Here is a 7386-nt window from a genome sequence, read left to right on the forward strand (position 1 = left end):
TTGTACTGTCAATGTGACATCCAATGTGGCCAACGAATGGGCATACTGCTTGAGGGACCATTGACCAGCAAACCCCTCCCATTATAAGGGGATCTCAGTTCCTAGCATTGTCTTGGTGTTCCTCATGCCAGGAATGCTCTCCCCCCTTTGACCAGCAAACCCATCCCATTATAAGGGACTGTTGAAAAAGGAATCAGAGTATAAGAGAATGGAAGCCAGAGGAAGACATTGGAACAAGAAAGAGAAAGTGATGAGGGGAAAATTGACTACTTTGAATCACTAGCAAAGAATTCCTGCCTGAGGCTGAGGTGGTGTGACAACATCATGCAGAGAAGACACAAGCAAGTACTGTGTTGCTACAATGAATCAGGTCTCCTGAGACAGGAGTCAATCCCTTTATTCCTCTTCTCTAATTCTTTCTCTCTCCCCAGGCTGATGCGCTTCCTTCTCTCTTTGTGAAAGGCTAATTTCTATGGGTTTCTGAAAAGTTTGTTTAACTTATTGTTTTGTCTCATGCTGTGATGAAAGCTGTTAACTACTGCATTACGTGTTATTGTTTGGAAAGCAGAGGGGTAAATGTAAGGAAGGGAAAGAGAAAGATTTAAAGATGTAAGTACTTTTTTGATTCCACTGACTGGGGGATCAGGGCTGTAGAAGAAAATTGTTCATTCATGTCCACAATTTCCCAGGTCAGATATAGTATTTTTAAAAAAGATAGCATGAAGTAAGTGGTATAAAAGCTTGATTTCTTCATGAGTATTTGAGTAACTTTGAATAAATACTCCTATGATAGGATTCCTCTAAGCAATCTACCAATTAGTAGATAAATATTTATTAAGCACCTATATACCAATCATTGTGCTAAGTACTGGGGATACAAATGGAAGCCAAAGACAGTTCCTATGCTCTACGGACTCACAATGAAATGAAAGAGACAACAAGCGAACAAATATATACAGGAAAAATAGGAAATAATGAGAGAGTGAGGGCACTGGAATTGAGTGTTTGAGAAAAGCTTCCTGTCGAAAATGGGATCTTAGTTGGCATTTGAAATCAGTAGGTGGAGATAAGGGGGGAGAGCATTCCTGGCATGAGGAACACCAAGAAAATGCTAGGAACTGAGATCCCCTTATAATGGGAGGGGTTTGCTGGTCAATGGTCCCTCAAGCAGTATGCCCATTCGTTGGCCACATTGGATGTCACATTGACAGTACAAATAGTCAAATTAAATTTTGTTGATCATCTAAAAACTGATTCCTTGTACCTTCTGTGTCTTTCTCTCCCATTTTGCCACCATTATTTCAGAATCGGAAAGGAGTCTTATGCATGGAACTGCAAAGAGGTCAGTGTCACTGGACCAAAGTACAAGGTGTTGGGGAGTAAGGTGTTAAGACTGGAAAAGTAAGAGGGGGATATTTATGAAGGATTTTGAACATCAAGTAGAGGATTTTATATTTGATCCTAGAGGGAATAAGAAGCTGCTGGAGTTTATTGAGTAGGGGAATGTCATGGTCAGACCTATGCTTTAGGAAAATCACTTCAGTGACTGAATAGAGAATGCTAGCCTGAGAGATTGGGAGGATGGTGTTACCCCCTACAATAATAGGCAAAGTGGGTATGGGGAGAATATGGGGCAGGGTCGAAGATGAACAGTGATTTAGATGACCTAACTGGCTGGGCATCATTGAGGCAGGACCTCCACCATATTTATTATCTGGACTTGGTTTAAGAGAAAAGCCATTTCTATAGGGGAGGAGTTAAGTGACTAGCCAGAGAATGTCAGAACCATGGGAAGGAGTACCCCATCCACTGGAAAGTTAGGGGGTGATCAGAGAGATGGCAAATTCCTGTTCACCAGAACATCACCACTGCACTGCTAGATGTGTGAAGTCCTATGTAAATCCTAAGGTGCTAAATAACTGTCATTTATACATATTATTATGAAGGTATCCTCTGGCAGTATAAAAGTTTGATTTTTGTCTTGAGTTCTTGAGTCACCTTCAATAAATTAGGCTGTCAGCAAAGGGTTCTCTGTGTCTGCACTGTAGCAAGAAAATCGTTAGCATAAATGTCTCTTCTTAATCAGCTGTTGTGTATTGGGAAAGAATCAGGGTTGAAGATATAGAGTTCACCTAAGGATTCCTTTTTTTCTTTAGCAATTCTCTCTCATTTCTTTTTTCATTTAAAGGTGACATCCCTTATATCTGTATTGCCCCTTCTCAGTAAGAAAGACATGGTGGGGCAGCTAGATTTCACAGTTGATAGAGCACCCGCCCTGGATTCAGGAGGACCTGAGTTCAAATCCTGATTCAGACACTTGACACTTACTAGCTGTGTGACCCTGGGCAAGTCATTTAACCCCAACTGCCTCACCAAAACAAAAAACAAAGAGAAAGACATGAAGATTGGCATGTCTAAATCTTGGACAAAATGGGAAATCTAACCACCAGCAGCTATCAACCTTTATCTCTTCTCCCTTTCACAGTCAAACTCCTCGAAAGGTTGTACTCGTTGTTACCTTTGCTTCACCTCCCACTTCTGAATCTCTAGCAATCTAATTTCTGATCCCATCAACTTCAGTGAAATTTCTCTTTACGAGTTTACCAACACTCTCCACCACTAAGTGTGATGGCCTTTTCTCAGTTTTCATTCTACTTGTCTGCTCTGTAGTTTGTTGCTGGGGTTTTTTTAGACTATTGACTACATCTTCTCTACTCTCTTTTCAATTGACATTGTTCTATTGTTTCTCCTCCTACCTGTTTAATGGCTCCTATCTCATTTGCTAATTATCACTTTCTCCAGCCCACCAAGTCTGACTATATTCTCTGAGGTTCTGTCCAGAATCCTCCTCTCTATATGTACTCTCCCTTGGTAATTTCATTAACTCAGGTGAGTAGTGATTATCCCTATACAGATTACTTCCATATCTACAAATCCAGTTCTCATCTTTCTTCTACCCTCGAGTCCCGTACATATTACCACCTGCCTACTCTGTTATCCATTCCCAACTGCTTAAATTCAGCATTTTTATAAAAGACCAAATTTATATTTTTCCCCCTAAAACCATCTCATATCTTAACTTTCCTGTTCCTGTTGAGGGCACTGTCATTTCTTCCCTCAATTACCCCTCAAGTTCCAACCTTGGAGTCAAGTGGGACATGGATAATGATCCAGCATAGGAAACAGAGAAAGAGTAGTCAGACAATTAGGAGGAAATTCTGGAAAGAGAAGTCACAGAAGCTGAAAGTGCTTCAGGTTAAGGGGTGGGGGGTGTCTTGGTGTCAAAAGCTGTAGAGTTTAAGAAGGTTGAGAAATGTGAAAAGACCATTATGTTTAGTAAGAGATTGTTGTTGAGCTTGAAAGAAGCTGTTTTAGTCAAGTGATAGGGTCAAAGACCAGATTATAAGATGCTGAGGAGTGAATGGGAGGTGCGAAAGTGGATGTGCAAAGCTTTTTCTAGGAATCAGTCAACAGGGAGAAGAGACAAAGGATGATCTCTTGAGGGGGTTGGCAAGGTCAAAGGAAGGTTTTTAAGGATAGGAGCCACCTAAGCATGTTTGATGACAATAATGAAGAAGTTGGTAGATAAGAGATGGAAGATTGGGAGGGAGATGATCTATTAATGTGTGAAGATCCCAAAAGGGATAAAAGGGGTTTGGATCAAAGACACAAAAAAGAGGGGGTTGGACTTAGCAAAGAGGGAGTCCACCTCTTCATCACAGACTGGACAGAAGCAAAAGAAAATAGGTGTTGATGCTGAGGTACAAAATTGAATGGAAAACAGGAGTGAGGGGGCTCTATTTTTTTTTCTAAAATAAGAGGTGAGTTCTCACATGCAGAAGTCCAGTCCTGCTGCTCTGCTTCCATCTGCTGGTAAAAGGCCTTAGGAAAACACGGAGAAAATGAAGCTGGTAAACAGTTCCTCATTCCCAGAACCCAAAGGAAAACTGCTTTTTCCCCAAGGAGAATTTCTGTCTGGCCAATTAAGCAACTCAGTGAACAGGAAGAGCAAAGACAAAGGAAATCCACAGAGATCTGCCACCTTCTCCCCAGTCCCTCAAGTGTGTATTCTCCCCAGCTGAATCCGTTACCAAACTGGAGAGCCTGAATCCTGTAATTTAAAAGAGCTAAGGGGGGTGGCTAGGTGGCGCAGTGGATAAAGTACTGGCCCTAGATTCAGGAGTACCTGCGTTCAAATCCGGCCTTGGACACTTGACACTTACTAGCTGTGTGACTCTGGGCAAGTCACTTAACCCCCATTGCCCCCCCCCCAAAAAAAGGAGCTAAGGATTGGGAGAGTCGGAGAAATGTGGTTTTAGTGCAGTCTTTGCTACTAGTTTGTTTGATGAACTTGGAAAAGTCATTTCCCGTCCCTGAGCTCCTGTTTCCTCATCTATAAAGTGGAAGTGTTGAACCATATAGACTCTTTAGGGACCTTTTAAGGGCTCACATTCTAGAAGTCCATAAATAAATGAACTTAAATTCGATTTCCTTTACTTTCCCCTGCTCCCTTGTAAACTCCGTGGTAATCATGAGTAATAACTTGGCCAAATGTCCAGGAGGAAGAGGAAAGCCAGACAGTTTATAAAGCCCTTCAAATCCTAGCCTCTTCTTTCTTTCCCAATCTTCTTATACTTTACTCCCTTCCAAGAACTCTATCATCCACTGATATTGGCCTTCCCATGGTTCCTCAAACATGCCCCTTCATCTCCTGATTCCCTGTCTTCTCACTGGCTGTCAATCTGCTCTGCAATGCTCTCCCACATCATGTTTGCCTCCTGACTTTAAGACCCAGCTCAATCTCACCTTCTGCAAGAAGGGCAAGGGGCCTTTCCCAGTCCCCATCAATGCTAGTGTCTTCCTTCTTATATTAGCTTCCATGTAATACTGTATGCATCTTGTATGTACAGTTGTTTACATATTATCTCACCCATCAGAATGTGAACTCTTTGAGGGAAGGATGTGGTTTTTTTGTTTTCTTTCTATTTCTAGTTTAGCACAGTGCCTGGCATATAGTGTTTAATAAATACTTATTGACTGATGGACTGATAATCAGATGATAAAACCCTCAATGATAGAAAGTTGGCTTTTGTGTTTATTGAATATCCTGTTGTTATATCATGAAAATTTAACACAATTAGCATGTCTGTATAGTAGGGTTGGTGTTCTATGCCTTCTATCATATACCCTGTATATCATAATGATAACTAGCATTTATATAGCACACTAAGGTTAACAAATTGTCTTAATATATGTTATCTCATTTCACAATAACAACTGTGGGAGGTGGTATTATGCTCATTTTTCAGATGAAGAAACAGGTTGTGTGGTTAAGTGATTTGTCCAGGTTCACACACAGTTGGTAATCCGAAGCAGGATTCAAACTCAAGCCCTCTGGATTTTTTCCACTGTTCCATCTAACTAGCACATTGCAAGGACCTTACATTCATATCAAGAAAAATGTCCAGAAATGACTTTACTCCTTCCCAGATCACTGTTCTTCCTAGATGAAAGGTTATCAAAGTGAAAGGAACAATTCAGGCGTAATACTCAGAGCCCTTTTGCATGTTGGCCCCACAAAACTACTTCTAGTTTCAGGCACTTTGTAGATCAGCATTTACACAAAACTATAGCTTTACTTTTATTAGCTATCCCCCTCCTCTTCCTTGCCCTCCTCCTACTAAATGATATTTGTAAAGTGGAGTGCTTTTAGAAAGTGCTTTACATTGAACTTCACAACAACTTTGTGAAGAAAGGACTGAGGATGCTTTAGTTCCAGTGAAATACATTTAATCAAACGGCATAGCAAAACAAGTAACAAGAAAGATTTCCTCGTTGCCCACATCGATATACCATCCACAGGTTACTACAGTCCTAGTTGGGAAAGGACAAGGGCAGGGAACTTAAGTGACCTGAAGACCTATATAGAGGGCCACACACATAGGGAAAAAAGATGTCCAGAGAACATTCATGAAAGATTATGGGTATAGAACACACATGGCTGGAGCAACTCATGACACTTTCAAGACACCAGTGCCCTCTTGTTCTATTAGGGGATTATTTGTAGGATCATAGATTTAGAGTTTGACAAGAATTTGGAGGTCATTGAGGGAATCAATTTAATGATAACTGGAAAAATGCAAGATACATTCTGGCATTACAACTTGAAAAATAATAGAATTAACTTGGCAAAAATATTTGTATCAACTTTCTCTGATAAGTCACATCAATAAGAATTTGATAAGCACCTTCTCTGTACCAGGTACTATGTTAAGTGCTTGGGGTACAAAAAAAGCTAAAAGTCTTTGACTCGGTAAGTCCCTCCCCTGAGTCACTAAAGGTTGCTAGGTTCAGATCCACAATCTTGCCAGAAGAACTCTAAATTCTCTGTGATGTTACCCCTCCCATTCACATACACCTTCATGCCGCCCATGATCAAAAATGGGGTGGAGATTTTAGGCATGGGAGGAAAAATTCATATTAATATGTCTATTAAGCAAGCAGTAGTGACTAGAATTGAACTTTTACCTACTTTTACTAGAACGCCAGAGAGTCAGCTCCGACTGGTTTTTATCAGTTCTCCTTCTACTCCTGAAAAACTTACTTTTCTCATTCTTGAGTTGACCTAGTTTACTAGATAATATTGCCTTGTTGTTCCTTATATGGGCATGCTTTTCCTTCAGAAAAGTTCACTACTTTAACAGGTAGTTACCGTATCTCACACTGTATATAGCTTGTCTCGTATATATCTGTTTGCGTGTAATCTCCTCCGTTAGACTGTAAGCCTTTTGAGAGCAAGGGCTGCCAGCCTCTTTCTGTATCCCCAACACTTGGAGCAATACCTTCCACATAATATGCCGTTCAACAGATGTTTATTATATTGAACATCTAAGTTGCACAGATAACTAAAATAGATAAGACCTAAAGCCATTCCCCAAAAGAAAGGGGCCAAAGGATGTGAACAAACAATTCTCAAAAGAATTGCGAACCAATTCTCGGGGTCCAGAATGCATCTGACGCTAAGGAGTGAGAGCTGGCAGCGCCAATTAACCACTGGGCCTTTCAAATTTGGAGCCCGGAGGAGTAGGCGGGGACTGAACCAAGTAGAGAATCACTTAACGCGCCAGAGAACGGCGCTTTCTCGGGTTTCCCTGATGCCGGTTGGTTACCATGGCAACCTACTCTTGAGTAGCCCAGGTCCCGGAAGAATTCCCCTGCCCATCCTGTCCGCAGCATTTTATCCGTAAAACTCTGGGGCTGAAGCACATCCGGCGTGAACTTGGCTTTCTTATTGGCTGGAGGCCGGGGGGAGGCGGGCGTTCGTTCTGCATTCCGCGCGAGAGCTTCGCTCTCGACCTTTGCTATTCCCTCCCCTTTCTTTTTCAG

This window comes from Dromiciops gliroides, chromosome 5 (assembly GCF_019393635.1).
Source record: "Dromiciops gliroides isolate mDroGli1 chromosome 5, mDroGli1.pri, whole genome shotgun sequence".
Classification (NCBI taxonomy): domain Eukaryota; kingdom Metazoa; phylum Chordata; class Mammalia; order Microbiotheria; family Microbiotheriidae; genus Dromiciops; species Dromiciops gliroides.